The sequence below is a fragment of the Motacilla alba genome, chromosome 15 (assembly GCF_015832195.1).
Source record: "Motacilla alba alba isolate MOTALB_02 chromosome 15, Motacilla_alba_V1.0_pri, whole genome shotgun sequence".
NCBI classification, from domain to species: domain Eukaryota; kingdom Metazoa; phylum Chordata; class Aves; order Passeriformes; family Motacillidae; genus Motacilla; species Motacilla alba.
Genome location: NC_052030.1, coordinates 11482584 through 11510368, shown reverse-complemented (window position 1 = coordinate 11510368; position 27785 = coordinate 11482584). Strand labels below are relative to the sequence as shown.

Here is a 27785-nt window from a genome sequence, read left to right as displayed (position 1 = left end):
GCAGTGAAAAGCCAGAATAGTGTCAAAGTGACATTGACTAGTATAAATAGTGAAGGGAGAATTGAATCTTTAAAATATATTCAGTCCTTTGATTAGTCATCCAAAACTCTGCTGGTAAGACAGTGAAAGAAATCTGGGCTTAACCTGATAAATGTCCTTCTAATGGTGGAAAAAGTCAGAAAACGCAAGAATTTAATTCATGATATCCAGAGAGGTCATGAAGCAGCTGCCAGCAGACTGCTAAGGAAGAGTATTAATCCTAGAGGAAACAGGGGGAAAAGGTCACTGAAAACTCTGCAGCCTTAAGGACTTTTGGAAGTAAGAGATATTTGTTGTAATGCAGATAAAGGTGATTAGCTTATTTTATTGCATAGAATACACCCTTGTCTGATTAACTATCTTGCTTTCCTTATATTGTCTTCATCCATTTCAAGCTCCCCTATGTCTTTGTGGGTTGACCTGTTTAGGATCTAACCCTGCTTTTACTGGGGTTAAAAGCAAAACTTGATGGGTGTGAAAAGAACCTGCCCTGGGACTTGAAGTGAACCCCCACCATCTCTCTCTAACCAGACTGATGAGCAGCATGGATTGAATATTTATGCCAGTTCCAATAAAACCTTGATGATTGCAGAGAAGGGTTGAAGAGAGGGTTCTACCTGAATAAAAGAGTGTATGAAAATTTTAAATTGCATATCTTTGTGACTGACTGACCTATAGCAGTTAATTTTCCAGAGCCAAGGCTACATTGTCATCAGTTTTAGCAGAGTAGAGAAATGATTAATTTCTGGGGTATACAGAGATCTTTCTTAATAATCAGAAGCATGTCATCTGGTTGAAAATACAATTTTTCAGGAAGGAGGGGAGCTGTAAATGGGCAGCAGCTGGTTGTTATGGATGCAGTCAGACAGAGCACAGGCATCCCAGTGAAGCAAGCCCAGCTCCCTCTCTGTGGCACTCAGGCAGTGCTGGGAGATGATGAGCTACAGCCAAGTGTGCTTCCTCTGGAACATCAGCACGTGGATGTCACGCTGCACACACGTCCCCAGGCTGCAGGAGGTTATCAGGGAGATAACCTGGCTGAACCCCAGCCACTTGTGATGGTATCTCAGCTTCACAGCCTCCAGTGGAAACTCCAGGAAATTCCAGTTCCTACTGAGGCAGCGTGTTGTGTGTGTTCATCCCTGTGCAGGGCTGTGAGGGGAGAGAAGGATTCACCAGCCCAGGCACTGACAGACCCGTGCACCTGTTTTGTTTATGAAGAGTTACGAGCTGAAATCAAGATGCAGATCAGGAGTGCTCTGAGTTCCTAAAGAAAATCCTTTGACTGTGGTTGCTGCATCATGCCAGCAGTTTATTAAAAAAATAGAAAGAAAAAGAGGGGGAGGCAAATACCATCTGTATTTATTCAGATTAAAAAGGAGTGTGGGGATGGAGCTGTAGGGCGAAGGGGAACTGTTCAGTGCTGAAGCAGAACTTTCAATTTATTTGATGGGAAATTTTAATCTATTCTGGATGATTTAGCTGTTAAGCTCTAGACTCACTTCAGCTCATCACCTGCTAAGTGCTTTGGTTCCACTGGGTGCTCTCAAGTCCTGTAGAGGCCCATGAGGTTCAGCTCTATTCCTAGGAGCTCACAGAGGGTAGGAAAGAGTGAGGTAAAGGAAACTTTTTAAAAACACTGTTTGTGTTTATAAAAGAACAAAGAAAATAACCTTGAAATTAATTTGAGCTATCCCCTTGATCAATGACTCTACATTGTGCACTAATTCTTTTGTATATATAGCTAGAATACAGCCTACCAATGAAAGTTCTCTTCGTTTCTTACTATTTTGAGGTTTATTTTGATGGATTATGTTTCTAGGTAACAGTTGAAGGTTATTTCTGGGAAATGCTGCCAGAATGTTTATTAACATGTGACTAGACCCAGGTAGAGTCCCTTGAGAAAATCTGGCTCCTCTGTGCACTCTCAGCGAGGGGCAGTGACTGTGCTGAAGGGTGAGAGTCCTCCCCGTTCCCTGCCCACGCTGGGCCTGGAAATAACTCTGTCAATAGTAGAAATGTCACAGCAGGAATGACTCGCTGGATGTGCCCAATTCCGTTTATCTAAATGAGCTGTGATCCTGGATTTAATGTGCTGTTTCATAGTCAAGATAAGAGTCACATGAATTAGATTATTGTTGGGCAAAAAAAAATAGAGGGGTTCTGATATAAATACTTCTGTGGGAAGTTTGGAGAGCATTAGCAAGTCTTTTTACTTTTATGAGCAGCAGTGGTCAAAGCAGTTTCCTGCAAGAGATGCTTTCCACATGATAGGAACTCTAGTCATTAAAAAAGCATGAATTGGATTAAGAAGTGTAGGGTTATTTTAATTTGCCTTTGAGTCTTCAGATGTCAATGCAAGCTTTAATCAGCAGCTGTGCCAGTGAGGAGCCACCTCGTGAAATGGAAAGGGAGGATGTGGGCAGAGATGCTCCTGCCTGAGTGGTTCAGGGGCTCCCCTGCACCCTGAAGGGTCCTGCCCAGGAGCCTCTCAGCTCTCCAGGATGGCATGAGCCCTCATGACCCTTTTGTGGCCTTGTCAGCAACAGCCAAAGGCGTCTCTGTGGTTTGTGGAGCTGAGGACATGTTCAGCAGAGGGGCAGTCGTGTGGACAGTGGGGTGGGTACCCAAGAGCACTCCTGCCTCAGTGTGAGACTCCTGGGTAAAAACATGTGGCAGAGGTAGCACAAGTCTTGTGACATTGGCAGCTGGCTGTCTCCTGAGCAGTTGTCTGATGCCTCAGGTGGACTTCAAAATACTACTTCTTCTTCCTTTTGGGAGCTTTCTCTGCATGTGAAACAAGCTCCTGGAGCCCTGAGCCCTTTGTCTTTAGTTTCACATCACCCTTATGGCCTGTGGTGCCCATTGCTTTGAGCACCCACCTGTGTTCCCCGGGGTTCAGTGGGAGATACAGCAATGACAAATGTTAACAGCTCAAATTCTTCTTTCTGTGTGTGCTTAATAAGCAAAACATCTGTGTTGTTTCAGAGGCGGTGATCAGCAGTTCTCTCCTTCCCTGTGTTCTCAGGGCAGGGATGCTCAGTTTTGGCCCAGTACCAGGGATTTTGACCTGAGGAGGCAGAAGCAGGAGGGCACAGAGGCTTTCCCTTCCCCAGGCCATGGTGGGTACAGCAGTGCTGAGCTTCTGATAACCCTGAGGGGAGGGACTGTCCCAGCACTGTGACTTTGCTGGGGCATTCTTAATGCTCGTGTCTGAGTGGATGGCTGTGTTCTGCAGGTCCTGATCAGGGAGAAGGCATATTCCCTGGACAGGGTGGCAGGAAGTGCAGGAGGTAGGGGCAGCAGGAAGCAGTTTTATGATCCTGAGCTCCTGTTGGTAGAAAAGTTGTGCTTGTTCTTATTTCTGCTCTGGCTCTGTGCTCTTGGGAAAGTTTGTGTTTAATTTTGTGGGATGTTCAGGACAGTACCTGCCATCTCTCTAGACAGCTGTACTCACTCCTCTTGTTATCATCGTGGCTGTTCACTGGTGATAAAGGAGAAGCAGAAGAGGAACCAGGATCCTGATACTTGGGAACAGGGCAACGCTTTCATTTGAATTATCTCTTGTAGCAGAGAGAGTCCAGGCACTGTGGGGATCTGCTTCTTTGAAGACCTGGAACATACTTTTATTGACTACTCAAACTTTGAAATCATAATGGGACAAAGTAGCAAAACCATTGGAAAGCTTCCCTCCCCACATGTTAGTGCTGTCTTCATAGCTGCCTCTTATGAATTGAAATACCCCTGTGCTATTCCCTTTCTTTTAATATGAGCTTGCCTCTACTACAAATAACTATATTAATTTAATATCACAGTTGCCTGAAATCAAGTGGCTCCAGTGTTGCCAAACTCGTGTTGCTGGTAGCTCAGGGGGATGTTCTGCCCAGCAGAGACACAGATGTGCTGCTGCTGCATCTTCTGTGCTGTGACCATCTGACCCTGGCCTTCCTTTTGCACAAGAGCAGGATCTGGTAGTTCTCAACAGCAACCTCTCATAACCCTCCCTGCCACGCTGATTTAAGGGAAAGTGTCAATTCTCCATCTCCTTCCACCCATGCCATCACACACACCCTGACTGTTCCACTTACCAGCTTTCCTGGCCTGTGGAATCTGCCTCTTTTCCTTATCAATGCCTGGCATCAAAGTGCAGCTTGGGGGAGTGCAGGGTGCCTGCTGCTTTTGCTGAGGTGTTCCCTGGGCTATTCCCAATCACCCCTGAGCAGTGGGGTGCTGCTTCTTGATGTCAAAGCAGAGGAGTAACTCTGGCCAGGGGCTAAACTGCATCAAGCTTTTGGAGATTAAGCTGGTTGCAGATCTCTCATAAATAAATCTTTCTGTATTAATAAATAAATGCCTGCAATAGTTGCATTATTACAGTTCATGGAAGCTTTCAGAAAGAAAAATTTCCTGAATGAGCCATTTCTGCAGTCTCAGCTGGCTTTTAAAGACTGGTGTCATTAATTGAATTTTGGCTTTTCTTCTGGAATGGAGACTGTGATTTTTGCTTACGCATATGGTTGATGTACGTGAAAGAGAACAGGAGATAAAGTCTTCAGAGCTACTTGCATGGCTTCTTTGGCCATCAGGTTCCTGGGAAGAGTGGGCAGCCTTTCAGTGGGGCTGCCTTCTACTTGGGTCTTTGAGGCCTGAGGCTTTCCCCACTGATGCCCATGTCGTGGTTGTTGGTTGGCTGTAGAGACCTGGCTGCTTGTCTGCTGCTGACTCATTCTTCCTGCAAAATTTCTCTTAAAACCACAAAACATGGTCTATATATTACAAGTAGCCAGATTTTCTACAGGGAATGATACTTGTTGGAAATCTATCTTGACTAATTCAGAGCATCCCAAATGTAATAATTAAGTGCTCCTTAATTTCCATACTCATTTGGTGGGGAGATAATAGCTTCTTTTTTAAAACTGGGCTTTGCCTTTTGAAAATACTCTGACCAGTGTTACAAAGAAACCATATTGCAGCCCACCCTTCATAGCCACTGATTAGAGGGTCCTTTGTGAAGTGTTGTCTGCTTCTGACATAAATTAATTATTATGGAACCAGCAAAATTCCTATGGAAACAAAACAGAAGTAAATTCAATACCAGATGAATGTGTGTTTTGGGCTATGAAAGTCATCATGAAACTCATTTCTTAACAGGACCACTAGAAGAACAAGCAAATCTACAGAGAGGAGGTTGTAAGCCTCAGCTAGAAATGAATGTTTGTGGATATAATTAAACTTTAGTTAATAATGTATTGTTCTCAGTCTTGGCAGAGAGCTGTACTTGGGTTGTGGCTACACGTCCAAAGCATTTTTACCAGATTAACTTCTCTGGTCAGGAGCTCTCAAAGCACTTGCAGCTCTCCATCTCTGCTCGTCTCTCAGCTCTGGGAGCACATGAACCCTTTCCTGTGGCCCTGGCTGGCTGTCCCTGTCCCTCACCTGCTCTGGAGGAGGCAGGGGGCAGCTGGAGGGACTCAGCAGCAGCCTGAGGAAGGGTGCAGTGTGTGAGGATGATGCTTCCTGATTCACTTTTTGCGTTGCAAATCCTGTTTGGTAAGTAAGCTGCTTCCACCGATACCTTAAACGATTTATTGTCTCTCAGGGCTTTTCTTCACCTGGAAAAACCAAAAGTGTCTTTGAAACCTCTGTGCTGAGCATTGTATGATTAAGTTGTACTTTTGAAGTGACAGGTTTGGGCATATAATTTTCATGATCATCTTTGCTTTCAGGGGTCATAAATACTGGTTCCAGCTGTAATGAAGTGCTGTACTACTTACTATGTTCTTATCATTGTGTGTGTCTTTTTGTTTAAATTACTAAATCACAGTGGCAATGGCCATAATAATGTGGTTGTTTTATGTCTTGGAACACGGGAAAATAATTTTATTTAGTTGGAATAATGTAATTGTAACGTGCCTCTGGGTTAGAGTTAAAGGGGGAGGTGGTGCAGGTGGCTGGCAAGGCAGGGCTGTTCTCTGGATGATTTTCTGCAGCAAATTCCACAGCCGTGGAGTGGCAGCACATTTGTTTTTAATGGAACAACTTGTGAGCAAACACTGGGATGTTTATGATGACAAGGAAAGCACTAGAAAAATAGAGGCTATAAAATCCCACTGGTTAAGGGCAGCGCATGGATAATTGGCTCAGTCAGGTGCATCTTGGGGGAGGGGATGTGGATCTGAGATCTGGTCTAAGCCATTACCGGCAAAACACTTGAGCTCTTGGCACCTCTGAAGGCTGTCTGTAGGGGAGGCAGCTCTGCCTAGGTGGTTTTGTGAGGCAAAGTGCCAGGGAAGGACTCGGAAATCCTCTGATGGAAACTGCTTGAGAGATAAGGTGTTTATTTCTCCTTTTGAAGGGAAAAGATGTGTGATGGTTTCTTGAATCAGGATGACTGCACCAATTCAGATCTAATTTGATAAATGAAGTATAAAGGCCCAGTGAATGACCTTCTGTAAAATACAAGAGTGCCTGAACTATTTGTTCTCTAAATCTTGCTTCTCATCTCTGTATTTCCTGCTCATGCTGTTCATTAGTCTCCTGTGCCCTGTTGTTTTGGGGCTGATAATGGATAGCTGAGTGGTGATGCTGAAAACAAAGCTCCTGTATAAACAACCTGCTTTTCTCTGCATAAATTCTTCTGGGTATGGAGCACATACCCACACATTTTTTTTTGTGTGTGTTTGTAGCTAGTCCCTGACATGTGTTAGTGTTCCTTGTGTTCCTTACGTAGCCCCTCGAAGTCCAGTTGATTGAGGCATCTCTTGCCCTGGTGAAAGCTTAGACTGCTGCACAGGGATCGTGGTTTATTTCCAAATGAATCATGAGGGTTTTACAAGCTGTAAAACTTCTCTGAAGAGCTTAAGGGTGTGACCAGCTTACAAGCGTGGGTGATGATTTTTTTTTCCCTTTTTTTTTTTTTTTTTTTACTGGTTTGGGGCTGAATATGTCCTCAATATCTGCTTGATGTTTTAGGTTGCCAGCAGGATTTGTTTTTCCTTCAGATGGGATGCAGCACAATCCCAGACTTTTGTGGCTGCCTCCAAAGCTTTGCTGGGACTCCCTTGGGGACTTGGTGTGGGGAGTGATAAAACTTCATTAGTGTAGGTTCCTCCAGCCAGTGTAAACCTTTTATGAGCAATAAGCTTGTGCATTTGGAGGACAAAATTGCTAATTTCTCTGGCTGGGTTTTGCTTAAGGTAAATGTGTCTTTTTGCCTTCCACAGCAGCTCTTTGGCCAGGCTTGGGGAGGCAGATTTGACCAGTCCAGCTTAGTCCAAACCACTTCTCTCCCAAGCTGTTTGTTCTCCTGTCATTCCGTAGCTGGTGGAACAGCCCTCCAGAGGGGACTGTGGGCTGGCAGAGCTGATTCCTGTGGGCTCATCCCTTGACCTGCTGGGCTCTTCTGGCAGGGGGGTGACAGCTGGGAGCTCTGGGATGTACTCTGCCACTGCCTGGACTTGGAACGTGTGAGCAGCTCTGGGGAGAGCTGGCACATCCGTGCTTGGCTCTGCCATGTGTGCTGTGCTGGGGAAATCTGGAAACCAGGGGTGTTTGCAGTAATTGGACCTCTGGGTGGGGGCTGTAGGAGCATTTCTTGCACAGTGTCCTGCAGGGCTCATCCCAGGTTCCTGCAGCTGGTCCCTCAGCCTTGGCTGCCCCAAAGAGAGACTTTCTCCAGAGCAGGGCCAAGAAATCTGGAGCTGGCAGTGATGTGGAGCTGGCAGAGGACAAACCAAGCTGGTAGGAACTGTCAGGAGCTCTGGGAAATAGAGGGGAATATTTTTTTTTTTCCCTTTTTCAGGCATATGCCAAGAGTAGGTGGTTCAGAAGGGGAATACCTGGCACATTATGATGCCAACTTACCCAGCTGCCCTAACAGGATACTTTTGCCAGGAACCTTTGGACCTATTCTTCTTGGTGTAAACAAAATCAAATAAAATACTTGTTACTATAAATAAAATGAGTATGATTACCTGGAGTCTCTGGAGGCACCTCACATGGTCAGCATTTGTTCCTTTCTGCCTCTGCCAGCAATTACTGGAGAAAGAGGGAACCATCAGTGTGCACAGGCATCAGCCAGGCAGCATGGAGGCTCATAATAACTTTCTTCTATGATAAAGGAGATATTTTTATAGTCTGAATTTTTTATTTTACTTTCCCCCTAGTGGGAGAGAATTACTGGTGATGATAGTTGGTAGAGCAGCTCCTGTTGGGAAGCACTGAATGGAGGAAGGATTTATTGAAGGGAATGTGTTGCGAAGTCCTTTATAACACACATTTTTTCTTTCCCCTTTATTTAAAGAGGTTGTTTATAACTAAGAGACCATTAGCGCCCAGGAGGTAATTTTCTTGTAGCAGTACCTCATTGAATGAAAGCTTGGTAGTCTGTTTCTGGATGGAAGCCTTGGGAACAGCTCCTGTGTAATGCTGTACCTAAGTTGGTTTCTTTTTTTCCATTTCTCCTTTTTTCTACTTTAAATTGCGGTTGGTGCCGTTCCTTCCCATGTAGTTGAATGAACAGCTTTGTGAAGTACATGTCAGCATTTGAATTATGCTTTTCATTTACTGTAGCCAGTTCCAGGCCTCTCACCCCCAGGGTTTCTAGAAGGTTTCTTGACAAATCTCCCTTTTCACCCCCAGCAGCCCAGAGACAAAAACCCAGGAGCTCCTTTGTGTGCTGCTTGGCTGCTTTGCTGGTTTGCTGATGCTGTTAGAGAAATTCTGTGATTTTTGCAAATGATACTAAAATCAGGGCGTGGCAGAAGTGTGCTCTGAAGAGTCCTGCTCAGGTTACTGCCCACAGCTCTGCCTCTGCTGAGGAGCAGTCAGAATTTATCAGTATAAAACCTTCTACACCAGGGGAGTAAACAACACAGATTAACTGGTGCGGGATGCTGAGCACTCAGCTTCCCTTGTTGTGTAAAGTGGGGTTTGTTACTTCTGGCTTGAATACTGACCTCATATTTATAATCCCATGTCCAAAGCACCTGCCAATCATTCCCCACTGTAGCAGTTAAGAGATAAGAGAGAGAAGAGTATGGCAAAGACTGAGGATCATTGCAAGAGCTGTGTTCCTGTTTGGTTTAAAATAATCTTTCATGTGATCAAAGAAAGGGTGATGTGTTCCTAATTATCTCCACTGTAAAATCTTTTGAGCTGTTGCTGCAGGATGTCTAATCCAGAAACCTCTTTTGGTGATAAAAATGGTGAGGGAAGGTCATGTGTATTTTGCATCTTGCCCCTCTTACCCTCCCTTTAGTTAAAGCATTTGGGATGGCATACACTGAGCTACCCAGGTGCAGAGGATATTACAGATTTCCATATTGCAAGCCCTAATTTTAGCTTCTCTCTGCAGGGTTCATGCCAATATTCACCCACTTGCATTTGCACTTTGGGTAGCACTCATTACACAGTGTGAGCTTCGCACATGTGCCACTCCTCCGGCAGTGGGGATTTGTGTTCCTCAGCCAAACAGAGGGGTCTGCGTGGGGCAGGGGCAGGTGGGAGGCTGCTCACAGCTGGGGATGTGTCCCTGCAGAGCCCCGGGCTCGCTGCAGCCTGTTGGAGCCAATTGGATGGGAGCAAGGGGAAAAGAGCTCTGTAACTCCCTTCTGCTCTTCAGTGAAGTGGAGAAATGGCTCTGCGTTGCACGTTGTGCACTTTGACTGTGGAAGGACTCCCAGTCCAATTTGTCAAGGCAGAGACTTGACGTGAGTCCAAATGTACTTGACAATAGTCTCTCTGCTGTCAAAACCTCTCCTCCTCCTGTGATAAAAACACAGCTCCAAGAAACACTCCTCTCCTTCCTTCCTGTGGCTCTTAAGAAAGACTGCATCCCAGAGCTGCTCTGGGGAGGAAGTTTTTTCCTGGATTCAAAGCACTTACCCGTTTCCCATTAAAAAGATTTGACAGAGCAGTGCATTCAAAACAAGATAGCCACGGAGAATTTGGATTTATGCTTTCTTTAATTGGCCCACATAAGATTTTATTTACTGATAGTGTCCAAAGGGAGCTGTCGAAACATTGCAGAAAGAGTGAATGTGTCCATTGTGGTAATGTGCTTTTGATAAATGCATTATGGCATAGTTATGAAGTCAGGAAGAAGCCTTAATTACTGTTATGAAGCCATTAGAGTCTAAAGCAGCAATTTCATCTCTTGTTGCAATTGTGTTTTATATTTCTTCTTTGAAGACTTTTGCATAAAAAAGTGCTTGTTTTAGAAGGTAATTTATGCTTTTTATTTCCTTTGCCTTTTTAAAATGGTGCAGAAGTGACTGTGATAGCAGTGAGCTCCATAGATTCACAGAAATAAAAAAATCCCACAACCTTTGTGCAGAGCATGTATGGGGAATTCATGCAGGGAAGTGATGCTGTATGACCTGCTGATTGTTTTCTTCTGTTACCCATATGGCATAAGTTTGATTCTCCCATTATAAGAAAAAAAAAATAGAGGAAGAGAGGGAAGGATTGGTCTCTAGAAATCTCATGCAAATATTCCTCTGGGATGTGAGAGAAGGAGAAAGACAGGTCTTGGAAACTTCTTATTAATGAAAATTGCTTTGGGAGATCAGTCAGTGTTATAATAACCTGCAGATGGGGTCAACAAATTGTCTGTCCCTGGAAGCCTCTGTTTTCCACATCATCTGTTCCCTAGCACAGCCAGAATCTCACTTGGATCTCCCCTGACAGCCACCACATAGCAAATTGTTCGGAGCTGACTCTTCTACCAAAAATGTGTGCAAAAAAAAAAAGAGCTTTGTTTTCAGATGTTTATGATCTTGTAACGTTTTAAATTATTCAGCAAAAGGCTGTTTAATGTTCATTCACCTGTTTTTGGTGCTTTGTACATGTTCTTTGACTCTCGAGTAGCACATTAGTTCTAGCAGATGTTAATTTAATGGTGTGAACTCTGTTGCCCTTCAGCATACAAGCATCTTAATTTCAAAACCAAAACTGACCAACGGGGTTGTAAATCAAAGGTTAACAGGCATAGCAACACAAAGGCATTGTTTGCTTGCTTGTTGAGCTGATAGTGAGCTGCTTTCTTAAATGGAATATTTCTTTAGCAACAGGAAGGCTCAGTACAAGTTGTACTGTTATGAGAAAGGAGGAATGAACGTTACTTAGTGTTTTTCCAAAGCTGATTGCTTAAAATAATTGCAGGTGCAACACGGTAGGGCTGATGGTTTTTACAGCAGCTGTGGGAAGCAGCTGTGGGTGCCTCCAGCCACTCTGTGCCAGCTCTGAACTGGCTCTCACTCAGCTTCAGTCTGGGCTCTGACTTTTGGCTGTTTCTTGGAATAGATTGCTCAGAGAAGCTGTGGCTGCCCCATCCCTGGAAGTTTCTGTGATTCTAGAGAGCAGCAAGGCTCATTGCTCATAAGCTTTGGGAAGCAGAGGATAAAAGAGCCCTTCCCAAGAGCAGGAATATCCTTGGTGCACCAAACCTCCCAGGACAGGCAGGGAGGGTGGGGGCCCCCACATCCAGCACTGTGGGGAGTCTTGGGCCCATGCTCAGTCTGGGATTCAGCCCCTTCAGCTGACACTCAGAAGATGTGGAGACTGTCTGCTCAGTATGTTGGACCAGATTTTAACTTTTCCAAAGTGTGTTTATCTTTGCTGTCCAGGGTGGTTTGTGAGGGCTCTGCTCTTGGGAAGGTTTTCTGGCTTGATTCAGTTACAAATAATTTTTTAAAAAAAGTAGCAAAACCTCTCCCAGGCTCACCCCCCAGCCCCTGTACCCCAACACAACTATTCCAAGGCTGTGTGGTTTTCCTCTCCATGTGCTTTCAGCATGCTGAGCTGGGGAAGGTGATGATGGTAAATATCACCGCCTTGTTTCCAAAAGCTGTTGGGTAACATCTCTCACTGCGGCATCTGAAGCATTACTGGAAATATTTAGAACTGTTACAACAACGTCTCTGCATAATTTTTCTTTTCCAAAAGTCTTTCCCCTCCCTTCCCTTAATTTTGGGTGGAAGACACTAATCAGAGAGATTCAGGTGTCAGCAAATGTTCCAAGATCCTGAATCACGCGGCAGAGAGCGAGTGCTAAGACATTGCCCTTCCCTTTGGAGAGTGACATTAATTCTCAGAGTGCACTGGTAGTGCTGCTGCAGTTATCATCATATCTGTGTATTTTCAAACTGAAGGTGCTTGCAGTTATGATGTTTGTCCTGACTGACTATTGTTAGAGGTGTTCTGGAATTTGGATTGATTTCTTGAAGTCTGGCACACGGCATAAAAATTCTCTGTGTGCCTCATCTCTGTAGAGTGACAACACTACAGATTAAACCTAAGTATTACTACTCTCAAGGAGATAGGCTACGTATTTTTTCCTCTCCAGGGTGCTCTACACTGTATAGCTCTACAATTAAAATGGATGTATCTTCACCTATTTAATCTAATACCTATTATTTCATCTTTGTTTCAAATTTGAGTAGTTTGGGGCAGTTCATGCTTCAGAGGTCTAATTTAAATGAATTTGTTCACAGCTTAAGCTTGTAGATGTGTTAGGTAAGGTGAAGCTCAAAAGAAACACTGGAAGAGTCCAGAGAAATGTAACCAGCTGCTTCCTCTGCTCTCCAGGCACGGTTCTGTTGGGTTGTCATTGTTCCAGTCAGTTTCACCAGCCTCCAGCACAGCCCTTCCACAACTGTGCGTGTATTTATTTATTCAGAGCATCTGGTGTCAATGTCTAATTTGCAGCCTGGTGCTGTTTGACCATTTTGTAGTTGGTCAAAATGTTCCCCAAAAGGTTCCCGGCATTACTGCTGCTGCTTAGTCTGCATTTCCACTGACAGGGGCTGCCCAGCTTGTTCCTGCCCCGCTGAGGGGATTTAACCAGTTCAGCGCTGTCCCTTGAGGAGTTCCCTGGGAAGTTTCACCCCAACTACACACACACACATCAGTAGATGTTGAAACCAACTATTCATCTTCAGGCATTTGGGGCAAATGCCGCCAGAAAATGGCACAGAGGACAAAAAGTAAATTTACCTTCTAAAATTCTTTCAGCTATTAACTATTACAGATATTATTAGAAACACAGGCAAGGATTATTATCCTATAAATGCCTTTCTAGTCTGTTCTGCTTTTGTAACCTTTTTTTTTCATCTGTCATCCTGCCTCGCTGCGTTGTTTCTCCTTGCAGCCTGGCGTCTCCACCATCGTGTCCCATTGCTGCTCAGTGCTTTGCACTGACTCTGTTTGCTTTCTCCCTCTATTTACGTCAGAGCTGTCGTCGCTTGGCTCTGCACTGGTGTTCTCGTGAAGCCACCATCACTCAAACAAATAGGTGGTTCTTATTGCTGCAGGAAAATGAAGAGCTCCTCTCTGCAATCACTCTCTCCCCAGGCTGTGCGTCTTCTGCCTTTGCTACTTGGTTGATAAGAATTGTTGGAGTTTTTTGTTTTGTTGTGTTTTTGAAGTGCCTCAGAAAGTTGAAGCTTTGTGTAAATTGGCCCCTGCAGGTTCTGGTGTGGGAGGCAGAATGGGTCCCTTGGAGCAGGGATGCAAGTCCAGGCTGGAAAACCTCCAGGAGCTGCCTGGACGTGGTGGGAAGGAAAGCCGTGGCTTTCCTGTAAGAACATGCCACAGTTTGCCCAAACCGGACACCTGAGAGCCCCTGAGTGGGCAGGGGATGTGCCTCAGCCCCTGGAAATTCACCTGAGCTCAGATGGCTGAGCCCTTCCCTGCCTGCACACTGTGGTGTCCTGGAGTGGTGGAGAACCTGGGTGAGGAATCATCTGAGGTGGTGTGAGAGCACTGGCCTGAAAAACCCTTGTTAGGAACCACACAGCTTTTCCTCCCGCAGGCAGGATCTCTGAGAGTGGTTTTGTGTGTGCACTTCCACGTGTCTGTGTCAGTGAGAGCTGAGGGTGCTCAGCAGCACTGGGATCCAAGGTACACGGGCTGGGGCACCCGCTGAGCAATGCCAGCACCTTGTAAAACACACAACCCCCCCTAAAATCCACGCTCATCGTTTCCCAGACACAGCTGAGATGCTCAGCCCTGCCCACAGGGAGATCGATGGTGTGTTTGGACTCCCTGTTGCTCTCCGTGGAGGTGAGTGTGTTTATGTTATTTAAGGAGTTGGTACATAATCAGTCTTAAAATTAACTGCCTGCCTGTTGACTTGTCACCCTGTGAATGAAAACACATTGCTTGTAATTTGTTTGACATTATTCTGTCCTGTTGTCAGGCTTCTAATTACATTTAGAACATAACCCAGATGTCTGTCTGTCTCCTGTCTCTTTTTTTTTTTAAATTATCATCATTATTATTATTATTTATCTTTTTATTGTCAAACATGGAAGGAAGTATTTCTCTGAAGTGATGGAAGTCTGTTTGTTCCTCTCTGTTTTCAGGAGATTAGTAGGTGGCTGCAGGCTTATCTCTCAAAGCTGCTCCTTTTAAAAGAAGGTGTCACTTTGGGCATCCAAAATTGCTTCTCCCTTGTGACTTTGGACTGACCTCCTGCGTGCTTTAGGGGCATTGAAATATATTTCTATCTTCATGAAAGTAGGTAGAAAGTACAGCTTTCTAAATACGATCACATTCCCCACCTTATTTATTTTTAAAGAAGAGATAAATTGCTTGTGCTTTTAGAAGTTTAAAATATTAATGTATTTAAATATAACAGTGAGAGAGAGGCGAGGCAGAAGGGGTTGCCCTTTCAAAATGTGCACAAGTGAGCAATCTTTTATGGAAGCCATTGGATAAGCCTGTCACGCTCCTTGCCAACAGTGGCTTTGGATGATTAGCAAAGGAAACTCAAGGTGCTCACTGTGAGGTTTTATTGCTCCATTCTGTAGAATTTTCCTCAAACCACAAGATTTTAAGCACCAGAACCACAATTTTTTCTACAGAATACTGGATCACCAATGTGACCAAGCCTAGTTTTCCAAAAGCATTAAGTCACTTAAACATCAAAGGGTTGCTGCTTCCTTAATGGGACTTCTGAACACTTTACTTCTGTTCCCACTTGGAGAAAACTCTGGTCCCCAATGAACAAGCTCCATCCCCCTTCTGGTGGTTCTTTTTAAACTGATTTAAGTTTGCAAAGCAACAGGAGTTAGTGGTAACTGTTTTTAGTGATTAGAAACTTGACTCTTGGTCCCTGCCGACTTGGGTTTTTGGGTATTATTGATCACCGTCTATCCTAGCTCTGAGCTGTGGAGGGTTACTATTATACTTGGACATTGTTTTCTTAGGCAAAAGAGTCAGATCTGGCTAGTTCCAGCAGGAGACAGATTTTTCTGTTCTGCAAAACCTTGTTCAAACAGAGCTCGTGGTAGGGGAGAAGGTGAAAGTGTATGAAAGACACAGTGGGCTGCCATAAGAGAGAAAAACTGGGAAGAAAGAATAAAGGAAATAAAGCAAGTGTTCAATACAAGTGATACGTGTGAGCCTTAGGCCCAGAGACTGCAAATTATGATGTGGTCCCTGCCATTAGTACAAATGCATCCCTGATTTTCCCCTCTGCACCCCAGCCCATGGGATCTTAATGAAGGACAAACTATGCAAACAAATTCCCTGAACCACTTGTGCCTCAGCTTGAGACCAGCCGTGTTCTGCATCGCCTGGCTCGCTCCGTGTCGCTGGGGTGGTGCTTTTTGATCTACTGCTGTTGTTCCGTGGGGTCTGGGCATCTGTCAGTCCTGCCACCTGTGGAGAGGGCTCCTGGCTGTGCTGCCAAAGGTCGTTTGAGTCTGTAAAACTGCAGGGACAGAAAGTGAACCTTGGTTTTTTGTGATGGAAGAGCTGCTTCCCTGAAGGGACAGAACTGGTGGGCAGTGTTGAGCTTGGCTGAAATGCTGCTGGAGTTTGCAGTTGGGAGAGAGGCTGGAGAGGGGGATGTTGTCACTTGAAGTTCCTCTCTGATCCCTTCTTGCTTTTGTTGGCAGCAGTTAAAGGGGGAAAAGGCATTTCTGGCTCTGGGCATCTGGGCCCAAGCTTGGCTGCCACCTCAGTTGGCCTCAGCCACCTCTGAAGATCTTGGTCCTTACAGGAGCTGACAAACAAGAATAAATTGGTGACTCACCAGCACAATAATGTCAGAAATGCTAGTTTTATTTTGCTGTGCCTGCATGTTCTCCAACCTGTAACTATTTATGCATTTTTTAGCCTGAAGAGAGGCTCTTGTGTCCATGTAGAGCAGAGGATGAAAATGCAGAGTGGGTGCTTTGGAAGAAAAGTCTCTTTGGTGCAGTGGGATGCTGCAGGTGGATGGTTTGGCTTTCACCAATATGAGGAGGATTGGCAGAGCTTGATTTTAGTCCAGGTGGTTGGTGGAGCAAAAAAAAGGGTTTCTCTATAGGTCTTGTGTTTGGTTTTCTCTCGGTTTTTTTTCCTGAAGCAGCACAAAGGAGAACTGTGTTAACTACCTGCATTTTAGATCAGGAAAGCTCTGTCCATGTGTGTTTTCACAGGTTGGGGCTTTAAGTGACAAGTTAATCCTCAGATCGAGGAGAGGGAACAATCCTTGGAACAGCAATGAAGCTATGTCACTTTTGGGGAGGGGGAAAAAAAGATCTTCACAGAAGAGGAAAAATATGCTAATTTACAGTTCAGCTAATGAAGCAAGAAGTTAAGAAGATATAACACCATACATTTCTTGAGTTGTCTTTGTATTTATTAGTTGCTATGTTCACTGAGCATGGTTTCCAGGGGTATGGCTTTTCTTTCTCTTTAATGATTAGAAGTTATCTTAATAAATTAAGAGATTTATTAGCAGGAGCTATGTGTTTTCCAGCCTTCAGCCAGGCCCAGCTCTCGAGGATGCATGAATCCCCTCACGTTTCTCTTTGAGCACAGAGCAAAATGGGCATTGCTCCTGGGTGTGAGCATGTCACACAGGTCCCTCCTCAGCTGGGGGGACTCTGTTCTGTCCCTTGTGACAGTGTGTTCAGTGTGTAAACTGTATGGATTGTGTGAGTGATTTTGATTTGGTTTTTTTTCCCTAGTTTGACTTTCCTTCTCCTTTTAACCATTCTTTCTTGTTGTTCCACAGTAAGCTTGGATATTAATCATATGGTATTCAGCCTCTCCCACTGTGACAATAACAGCTGCTTGATCATTTTTTGTAAGAATTTTTCCTGTACAACTGCAGCCTTCCAAAAAAAATCAACCAAAAATACCCCAAAGCATCCAACCTATGAAAAACTCAGTAAGGCTTTGAAGAAATGTCAGTGTCATTTAAATATGTAACACACACACTCGGGCTTTCTCTCTGTACCTGCTGTCTAATTTCCCTTCTCTCAATAGCTCTGACTAATGCTGGGATCTTTCCCTGCAGGAGCTCTGCTATTTATGAATAGAGCAAGTCCTATCTGTAGACTCGTGAATGCTCGGCGTACGTGGAGCACTCAGATTAACAATGTGCATAAATAGCAGAGAGCTGAAGGACCAAGTCCTCAGAATAACAATTGGGAGGAGATGACCCTGTGGAATATGTGATGAAGGAAACAGCTTTCCTTTGGTTGCTGGTCCCTCTGAGGGTGAGGGTGTGTTCTGTTGTGGGACTTGCCATGAAGAATCAAGTTCAGCATCCAGAGGTGAGGATCTCCTGAATTCTGCTGATCCTAACAGGGTAGTATTTTGAAATGGTGCTGAGGGCATCTGCAACAGAAACAATGATTTTTCCTCTTACTGCAGCCCTCCTGTGTGTGTTCACCAGGTGCTCACATCACACTTCATGCTCCCCTCTATCCCTGAGCTGTAAAGGAGAAAACAAGAGTGCTGTTAACGTGTGTAGTGCTCCTCTGGAAATGGAGAGCTGCCTCTCCATCCTCACCGGGAGCACAGAACAAAGCTGCACCTACATGCTTTCCTGACAAAGGCTTCAAGTGCTTTCCAGCCCTTCAGTGGATAAAATCCTTGGAGCACAATGCTGTTGCTTATTTAATTACTGTTACTACCTAGTGTGTTTAGGGCAGCAGTTTAAGTGTAACTGGCATAAGGGATTTGCTAAACTCATTACTCGTTTTGCTTGTAACAATTTCTGTGTCTCCCTGGCCCTTCTTGGGGAAAATAATCCACTTAAAACATCTTGAAAGAAGGGCTAGAGAGAGCCTGCTGAGGCCAGGGCAATTCAAAGTATGTGGTGGCAATGTTGATGCTCATTTTCTGCTGGGTGTCTGGATCTCCTGTTAGCATGAAAGATTTGATACACTGATTTCAGTGCAGAATAAGCATAAAGTGCCCTTAGCTGTGTTTCCAGGAGGCAGCTGACACACGGACCTTATCTCTGTAACATTTTAGCAATGATAAGGCATCTGTAGCTCTTTCCATGACACAGTTTAGTAAATCCAGCAGCAGCCCTTTGCCTGACTCGCAGAGAAGATGAGGAGCTGCTTTTTGAATTGGCTGCACAAAGTGTGATGAGCATTCTAAAATTGGGTCATTTATCTGTTAAGTGTGAACTCTGATTTCAGAGTTGGGCTCTGGCTGCTCGGGTTCAGTCTTCCTTGGTCATCCCTGCCCAAGGATCTGCTTCACAGCAAGGATAGAGGCCAGGACGTGTCACCTTTTGGTTCTCCCTTTGCACGTCTCTTGTGTAGGTAGTGGTAGAAATGTGCTCCTGGTGTGCTCAGGGACAGGGTGCTGCCAAGGAAATGCAAGCCTGACTGGGAGTACTGGTGGCTCAGCTTGGTCTTGGGCAGGTGGGGCTGTTCTCATGCATGTGGAGATCACACTGCAGTAAAGATCAGTATCTCTTCATGATATTTCTGGGACTGTCACGAACTGGTGCAGCTCCATTATTAATGTTGACCTTTTCCCTGCCCGATGAGACATCCATCTGCAGCATCCACTGCAGAGGCTCAGGAGAGCAGCATCCTGATACCTGCTGTCAAAAGCAGTCTCTTTTCCCCTCGTTGTGAACCATCTCTTGTGATGTTTTCCACATGGCAGCCCCAAGTATGTAAAGACGTGTGTGTTTTCTGTGAACACAGCTGCTGCTCTTGACCCATCTGCCAGGAATTCTGCTCTTCAGACACAGCTTGCTTCCTCCTGGTGTCTGTCTCCCTGTTCCATCAGAAACAAACATTTTAACACAGCTTTGCTTAATGCAAAAGAATAACACACTCTCTTTTTAAGGGCATGGTTCAGAGAATGAATGAATGCAGGATGGGCTGAATCTCCTAGCAAATGGGTGGTTTCATTTGGACAGCTGTATAAAGTATTTGTCGCTGTGGAAAAACTCTTCTTCCACTGCATAAAAATTCCCTGAGCAAGTGTGTCTGGGCAATGCCAAACGTGGTTAGTGTAGGGTGAAGCTTCTTGGGAGTCTCTGTCCTTCCTGCTCAAAAGAAAACCGAGTCCATGCTTCATTTTTAATTGAGTTGAGTTTTGCTCTGCTACATGAGCTTTCTCAGCAGCACAACCAATATTGGGACTGGAGAAAAACCAGCAATTTGGTTTACTATTATTGTAAGGAGGGAAAAAAGAAAAAAATACTAAAAACCCCTCAAACACAAAACAAACTTAAGAGCAAGCTGCTTTTAAAACACCTGCCTCTCACCTCTGCTAAAAAGGGGACATAACTGAATTATGGAGAGCCTGGATCATGCACTCAGCGTCTTTCCACACCGTGGTCATGGTGCTGCCAAGGGTGTGCTCACGAGATGTCCTCTGATCCAGCTAGAAGTGCTCTTCCAGAAACCATATCATTACAGAGTTGGAAATTCTGGAAACTGGGTGGATGCAGTAGTACAGGAGAGCTGCTGTGCTCTTCCCCTCTTTGTGCTAAAAATGTCTCTGGAATGAGCCCTGTCCTCTCTGGCTCTGCTCCTGCTGGCTGGGCACAGCGGCCTCTGAAGGGCTCCTCTCCCCTCCTGGTGCCCTGGCTCTGGCTCCGGGCAGTGGCAAGGGCTCTGCAGAGCTGGGTGAAGCCTCCTCTGTCCTGCTGTGCCTCTCTTCCCTGCAGGACCACCTCACTGATGAAGTGATTGGTTCTTTTTCACCATCAGGATGGGCCTCCTGATCTTTTCATCCCAGAGGTTAAATTTTTGATGTAAACGGGTCTGCTGTGGCCCACAGGTCACATTGCCTGTGCCTGGCTCTTAACCAGGAAAGCATCTGATGGAGGTTGGGCTTTCTGCCTTACAGGGCTGTGATTTGATGGCAAACAGCAACAGGCACAGGAGGAAAATCAGCTACAGCCTTTGGGCTCTCTTTTTTTTGCTGTTAGGTTTGTTTGTTTGTTTGTGTTTGCTTGTTTGTTTTACTGTGCTATACCCTGGCCAGTCTGCTTGGCCACCTCTGGCGTTTGGTAAGTGTGTGCTCTTTTAAAGAGGAGCATGTTTGAAACTGGAGTAGCAGCTTCTGAAATTCCTCCTGTGCTGCAGTCCTTCATGGGAAGGACCAGGATGGGCAGTGACTCCAGAGGAGCAGCCTTCATCCCTTAGAAGAGATCATTCAATGGGAGGTTTCTGCAATATGATGTTGGATCTGATGCTGCCGTGTCCAGAAGACATCTGGGCCTTTTTATTGTAATCATGTTTGTGCATTCAGACCAATTTTGATGGTTATGAAGGTTCAAAAAAAATCCCAGAGATCTTAATAAGCTAATTCAGTAACTGTTTGTGGCTTTTGTTGTTCCTCTTTGTTGTGAGGACAGAACTGGTTCATGCTGATGAGTGCTGCATGAAAATTATATTATTAGTAATTACTGGTAATTTCTTGTCTGGAAGCTTCAGGTTTGTGGGAGCACTTGAATCCATTTGCTTCTGTGTTCCCTCTGGCTTGGCTGTAGCATCTCACAGTACCTCAAGACACTTGAGCAGTTCCCTTTCCTCCATGGCAACTTCTCACACCAGTTCTGGGTGGCAGAAGCAGTTCCCTCTCTGTCCTGAGGTGGATTTTCTGTCCACTCAGGGCATCACTGAAGTGCCCCCAGGTGAATGGAGCAGCTCCAGCCCTCGCTCGTGAGGGATGTCAGTGCTGGGGGATGAGGGGGAAGGCAAAGGACCAGAACGTGCTTCTACATTTTCCCTTTAAAATTGTGATTTTATTTTAAATGTGCTGTGGTAACACCGTGGTTTCTGTCAGCTGGCAAAGTGAAGGATTAGTCATAGAGGTTTGTTTTGTTTTCTTCTAGGGAAGCTGGCAGAAAGGTAGAAAGAAAAAAGTGTGCCATTAAACAAAAATCCCTGGAAAAACAACAACCCTAAACCACCAGCTTTTCAAAGAAAATGGCAGTATTGTTGTATTTGCTCTTTATGGGGAGCATCACCTGCCTATGGTGTCTCAAGTCCCTCTTTTAGATTTAGATTAGGGATATTCCTGATTTTTGAGTTGTGCATGGAAACATTCATTGGAGGTAATTGTACTTGGCTTAGCGAAGGAAATGGGAATAAATGTAAGTACTGTTAAATTCTTCAGTTTGAGAGTTACCTTTACTCCTTGTGCCAAACACTGAGTTTTTTCTTCAAAGATCATCATTGGAATAGAAACATTTTTATCCCTCTCTGAGCCTGAGATTAATAGAGGAGGACTTCTTAAAAGCTGTATCTTCTGTTTTGATTTGGTTTCCAACATCCTAATTACTTCTACTTCCAGCCATGCCTCTGTATCTGCTTTCCTTTCATCTTCCCGACTCTGATTGGAAGTAGCCTCAGAGCAGAAAAGAAAGAGCTCTTGGCTGTAGGTGAGATAAGCAGCGTTTGCAGAGCAGGAGGGCCCTGGCTGGCACCTTTCACAGGACCTGCAGCCTGGGAGCACTCGGGAATGCAGCTGGAGATGGGGCAGCCACAGGGTCATCTCAGACAGCTCTGGCAAGGGCTGGTGGCTTGAGATTTGCCTGGGAATAAAGAGTAAGTAAACCCTGGGTATACTTGGAGAGGCAGTTCCTGCAGATGTTCCAAGCTTTTGTGAAAGGAGCAAGCAGGAAAAGCAGGGGGGCTTGCACCCTTTTCTTTTTTTTTTTCCTGTTCCCTAAGCTGTACTAAGTTTATCCACATTTTCAACCTGTTTGTTTTGGATACCCAGCTATTGTTAATAAACACCTGATTCCTTACTGCTTGGAGATGCTGATGGGGTGGGGGCTCTGGGGTATAAGCTCCTGCGTCCAGGTGACAAGGTGGCAGCAACTTTAATTCCTCGTGTCAGCATCTCTTCATGACTTTTTGCTCAGGAAGGTCAGTAAATCTAAAGAGCAAATAACTTGTTTCCTAAGCAATGGAAGGTTCCTAAGCAGGTTGAGTTTATATTTGTAGCTTTGTTTTGAATGTTGTTGTTATTGGCTAAAGAAATGCTTGTGCCCTTCTGGTGCTCTGTGAACTCAGCTGCTCTGGTGCCCTTCAGTGCCTCTGGGTTTGGAGTGGGAGGAATGCTTGTTATTTTGTGTGATGGAAGGGCCTGGCTGTTTTCAGACTCTGAGATGTGTAAAACCTTCAAACGCCAAAATATCAGCAGGGTGATGCTAAACTTTCCTCTTAACCAGATAAGTGATGGGAGATTTACTCTGATTTGTAAAGTAATAATTTCTCACTGGTTACTTCATGTAAACACTGATGGGTTGGTTTTTTTTTTTTTTTTTTATGAATTGATTCTCTCTCTTGCTGCCCCCTCCTCCCCCTGGGGAGAGATCTTTAGCAGCACATGGAAAATGTGACTGACCCACAAAGGTCAGATTCAGTCTACCCTTCTGCTTTCCTTATTCTGCTTGTCAGACAGCACAACTTACTTGCTTTATCTCTTGTCCAGATCTTTTTTTTTTCTGTATATCTCATTTTTTTTTGTATGTGTGAATTTTAAATAGAATTTCTATAAAATATGGTGGCAGTAGAGCTGTTCCCTGAACGTAATTTACTGTGCTTTATGGCTTCTGCTGATCTTTTTTTAGTTTCTTGCTATGGATGATATTGATTGGAGTACAGAGTTTTTATGCAGCTGAAGGGAAAGGTTATGCTATTACAGATTGTATATATATATATATTTTTAAAGACTGTCTTTTAAAGACAGTAATAAACACATTCAGGCAGTGGTTACCAAAACTCATTATTAAGTAGCTGTAAAACCTCTTACAAGATAAACTGTTTAATGTATTGACTGGTTAGTGTCTTTAACCCTGCCTTTGATGGCGTGGAAGGTAGAGTATATATTTAGAAACTAATTCCAGAAAAACCATCTGTCAGACTAAAGTGTTTCTCAAGACCCGAAAAAACAATCCTGTTTTTTATTTTTCTTAAGCAGAAAATCATGTGCTGTGCCTGAGAGATGCTGGTGGTAAAGCTTTGGGGAAGAAACAGGGGCAATGGGTTTGTAACATCCCAGCCATCCCAGGAGACGGAGATTCACGTGGCATTCCTGCTGGGATGGAGAACTTGGATGAGTAGAAGAGTGTTAGTGTGCAGATTCACTTCCAAACCTCCTGGATTTGGGGCTGGCTTTTATTTCTGGCTTTGGTAGTAGAGCTCAGGGGTGTGCAGTCAATTGAGCTTAGCAGCAGGCACGCTGTGGATGTTATTCCTCTGTCTGGAAGGGGTTTGGAGATGCATCAGGCATCTCAGGGAATGATTCAGTTCGTAACAACCAACCTCCTTCCGTGCCTGTTTGTGCCTCTCCTGGTGGAGCTGCCTTGCTTCTGCCAAGCACTGGAATATGACTGGTTTTCCTGAACATGAGCAGAGCACCCTGAGCAATTTCAAAGCCATGTCTTTTTCTTCCCTTTTCTTCTTTCTCTCGTTCCCTTTTTTGATGTCACACAAAAGCACTTGTCTGGAGTAGGGAAGTGTGTGATAGAACATTTAAACTTCAGGTTTTTGGTTTGTTTTTTTTTTCTGAAAGTGGCCAGTTAGCTCATTAGCTGAACTTGAGTGCTCTTGGTAGTAATATGGGGTTTTTTCTTTGATTTTTTTTCCTACAGGGATGTGCACATGACTGAAAGAATCAATTGCTTCTCTTGCACATCCCAGTATTAATATGCTTAACTGCTCCTGCTAATGAGGAAAATGTGCCTTCTGAAAGGCTTTACACACACTAAGGAAAAGTTAAGGAAGTTCCTTTATTTGTAGTGACACTTCACTGCAAGAACTGGCCCATAAGTGACGGGGAAAAAGTTGCTTCTAATACCCAACAGCTTTGTGCTCTTAAATACCACTCCTGGGAATGTGTGGCTATTCCCATCAGGCAGCCTGAGGGATCTGAAAAAAGCTTTACTGGCATCAGTTGTGTGTTACCTGTGTTAGCCCCGAGTGCCTGAGCTGCTGGAGAGCTGCGGAGGAACTTGCACATGCAGATTTTTTTTTCACCAGAATTACAGATTTCACCATGTGTGTTTTATCTTGTCAGTTTTTTGAGGCTTTTCTCTTTTCCCTCCGTGGTTTCTATGGGAATGTCACGAGTTTGGGTGGTGTGTGTAACTCTCCCAACTGCAGCACAGTCTGTCTCTGTATTGCTTAACTTTTGGGGATTTTTTTTTTTTTTTGGTGCTCATTTTGTGGTGCAGGACAGGAGCAGAGGATGTTTGACATTGAACTGGGGGTCCAGTTACAGGAATGGCAGTCACAGATGATTTCTCCATCCTCTGGAGATGAAACAAATAAGTCAAAAAGCACAAACCATTGTTTCCATGCAAGATGAGGATAGATCTTTACCATCCCCAGTCCCCTGGGGTGTGATGCAAGCTGGGAGCCATCCCAGAGCTGGAAAGTTGGTCTGGAGAACGAAGGAGAAGAGAGATTTCTGTGGTTGACCCCAAGAAGGGCACTATTGAGTGGAAGGTTTGTCTCTACCACCTTTTTCAGAGTAACTGGTGTGTGCTAGAACATCTGAGGGAACTGGGAGTGTTCCTAGCCCTGGGCACAGCGCTCCATGCATTTAAAAATAAAAACTGCTGACATTTCTTTCAGCTGTCCTTAGTGTGAATCAAAGCACGCTGGTTTCCAGTATTTCTCAGCACTGACAGCACCAGGCTGGGCAGCAGAGATATTTTAGCCCTGCATACAGGATTAGTGGTGTCTTAGGGAGGAAAATGAGGCACCTTGTGTTCCGGCAAATGAGCAATTTACTGCTCACTGAGGAAAGTCTGGTGCTGCCTGGCGGATGGGGCTGCGTTGAGCAAGGCTTTTGGTGTAGAAATGCTGTCAATCACCTGCGAGCTGAAGAGCTGCAAGAGGCTTGTACTTGCTGGTAACTTAGTGCTCATTTGCTGCTCTGGCTCGGGGAGCTTCTTCCAAAGACTGTTCAGTGCAGATTGTGTGAGTGTCTTTGGGTGAAGAACTGAACTGCAAAGGTATAAAGGAATTTAGTTCAATAATCTCCTTCCCCTTTTAGAACGTGATAGCTCAAGCTTCGGTCCTGGGGCACCCCAAACCCTAAACAAGGGGTTCAGGTGGGGTTTTGGAGACAGTTGCCTGTGGTGCAAATACCACACTTGGCTGATTTCTCTGCTTTTAAAACCTCTTTATGCTCCATCGCTTTCTGCCTGGGTGTTTTCTTGCCCTTGGTCTGGCAGCATTTCTGCAGGAAGAGTTGTTGGGCCACTCAGGGTGAAAGATGCAACAGGAACACAGTAAATGATCCCCTTATCCCCTTTGTCCTGGGATCACCCCTTGTGCTGCACCCCGAGCATGTTGGTTTGGGTGGGCAGAGTGCAGGAGCCTCTCCCAGGAGGGTTTTTGTAGCCAGTCACAGGAACGCTCTTAGGGAACATTGCTGGAGGTGTGGGTAGCGCTGGAGGTATTAATGCAGGCTTTTACCACATCATCTTAGCAAACCATTTTCTCCAATAAATGTGACAAGCTGACGTGGGCCTTCCAGAGGAGTTTGTCCCTGAATCCTGGAGGAGCTCAGCACTGGGAAGTGTTAGGGAGGCTGACACTGCTGTCTTGGAAATCTTGGAGGTGATTGCTGGGGAGAGGAATATGAGAAAATTGCTTCCTTCTCCTTCAGATGTGTGCAATTTGTAACTGTTTGGCTAATCTGATTATCTCATCTTGCCTGGGATGACAAATGGAACAGATAGCTGTGCTCTGCTCACTTGGGTCCTTTTGTGCTAAAGGAGCACATGACCTTATTTTGAAAGAGTAAACTCCTGCAGGAATAAATACTGTCAAGAGAAAAATGCTGCTTTCTCTACTTTCCTCTGCGACAGGCTTCAGAAACTTGTCCGTTATTCTGTAAAACAGTGTAGTTATAATTTGTCTGTCAGCATGAAACTGGAAAATATTTTCAGCTCAAAATAACCTCTACAAAGAAAATAGCTTCCATGTGATCCCCTATTCAGAGGAAAGCTACTGGACTTTAGACCTAAATAAAGATTCCAACCAACTTTGGTGCTTTAAGGGCAGTAGTGGTTGTCCTGAATTTGACTTTACCAAGTCCACTGTCCTGCCCAGCCCTTTGCTTTGGTCAAGTCAGCAGAGCAAGTTTCACATTGGCTTCTCTTTGTTGCTGGTGCTTTCAGTTGCTTTGAGAGTGGCTTCAGTAGTGTGCAATGCAAGGAAATATTTCCAAAATGTAATTATTGAGCCATCACTTTGTTGGCAAGTAATTTTCAAAGCTTGCCATTGTCCTTTTGTCCTCTTTATCATCGCTGGGAAAAAATGCATTAACCTGTGCTTGAGAAGGCAATGATTTGCTTGGTTTTTGATACAGTCAGACCTATTTATTTTGTCAGCAGGAGATGCTCCTAATGTATTTAGCAGTAAATCATCCTGAAGCCAGGGCTCTGAACAGCTCTTGCTCGTGTTCTTTCTCCTGATGGGGCTGTGGGGATGTTGTTGCTGAATGTGCAGAAGAGAATGGCTGTTCTTGTTTCTCTTCTAATTTCAGAGATCAACAGAGATCAACTGCATTGCATTTTTAGAAGTAACAATTCTGGTTAGTTTGGAACTTGGAAGTTTTCTCTCCCATTAGCTAATTAGGACTATTATACTCCATTGTCATTATTGTCACTCGGTATTTTTGAGAATCAAGGGTGAAAAGTGACTGTATAAAATGAAACTCATCAACGAGGCTCCCTGAGCCTATTGTGAGTCACCCTGGCTGATTCTAGTGACAAAAATAAATCTTCTATTACAACTGTTGAATCCTGCAAGCCCTGCTGTTACTAATTGCAGGAGCTGGAGCTGGTTTGTGCCTTGGGAAGAGCCACTGTCACCAGCATGTGGCCAAGGAGACTTCTCACCCACGAGTGCCTCCTGTCAGCCAGGCTCTTTTCTCTCCCCCTCTAGCAGTGGATAAGTTGTTAAGCTTTTACTACCTCTTGGATGGTTTTGCTCTTTATAAATTTTATTTAAAATGCTGAAGATGAATAGTGCTGTCTTGAGGAAGGAGCGGCAGCTAGTTCTTGGCAAAAGCTTGTGTTTTAGTGGGAGAACAGAGAGGATAAGGTCCTGGATTTACATAATTATTGATACCTTTTTTTTTTAAACTAGAGACATGAATTGCACACCTGAGCAGCTGAGATAATCTTCTGGCAGTAGTCTGTGTAATTAAAAAAATTGTTAGCAGCTTCTCACTAAAGTATGGATTGTTAGTGCTGCCATCGCTTATGCTTTGCTTTTCTTCCTTGTAATTGTCGTGACTGGTATTTTTGGGGCAGCTTTGCAGCTTGTCTATTTTCTCCCAAGTTGGCTAAAAATGCTGGTCTCACGTGACATGATAAATATTCTCTTGGAAACTAATGCCGTATATATCCTGAACTTCCTATTCTGCTGATGTCTGGATTCATTCCTGAAAATTGCAGGAGCTGGAGGAAAGGTGTCCCTTTTTACTCGAGCCTGGGCATGGGGCTGTTA

General features: G+C 44.6%; 1 protein-coding gene across 12 annotated transcripts in view; it reads left to right on the top strand.

The window, feature by feature from the left end:
* PITPNM2 (phosphatidylinositol transfer protein membrane associated 2) overlaps positions 1-27785 on the top strand; it is a 125204-nt gene that overhangs the window by 21488 nt on the left and 75931 nt on the right. The window contains exon 1 of one of the 12 annotated variants that reach the window (XM_038152910.1): positions 21985-25276. The exons of the other annotated variants lie outside the window; for them this stretch is intronic. The gene's annotated coding sequence lies outside the window, so the exon portion shown is untranslated. Of the gene's footprint in view, positions 1-21984; positions 25277-27785 lie in introns of those variants that run through there. 12 annotated transcript variants of the gene reach the window in all.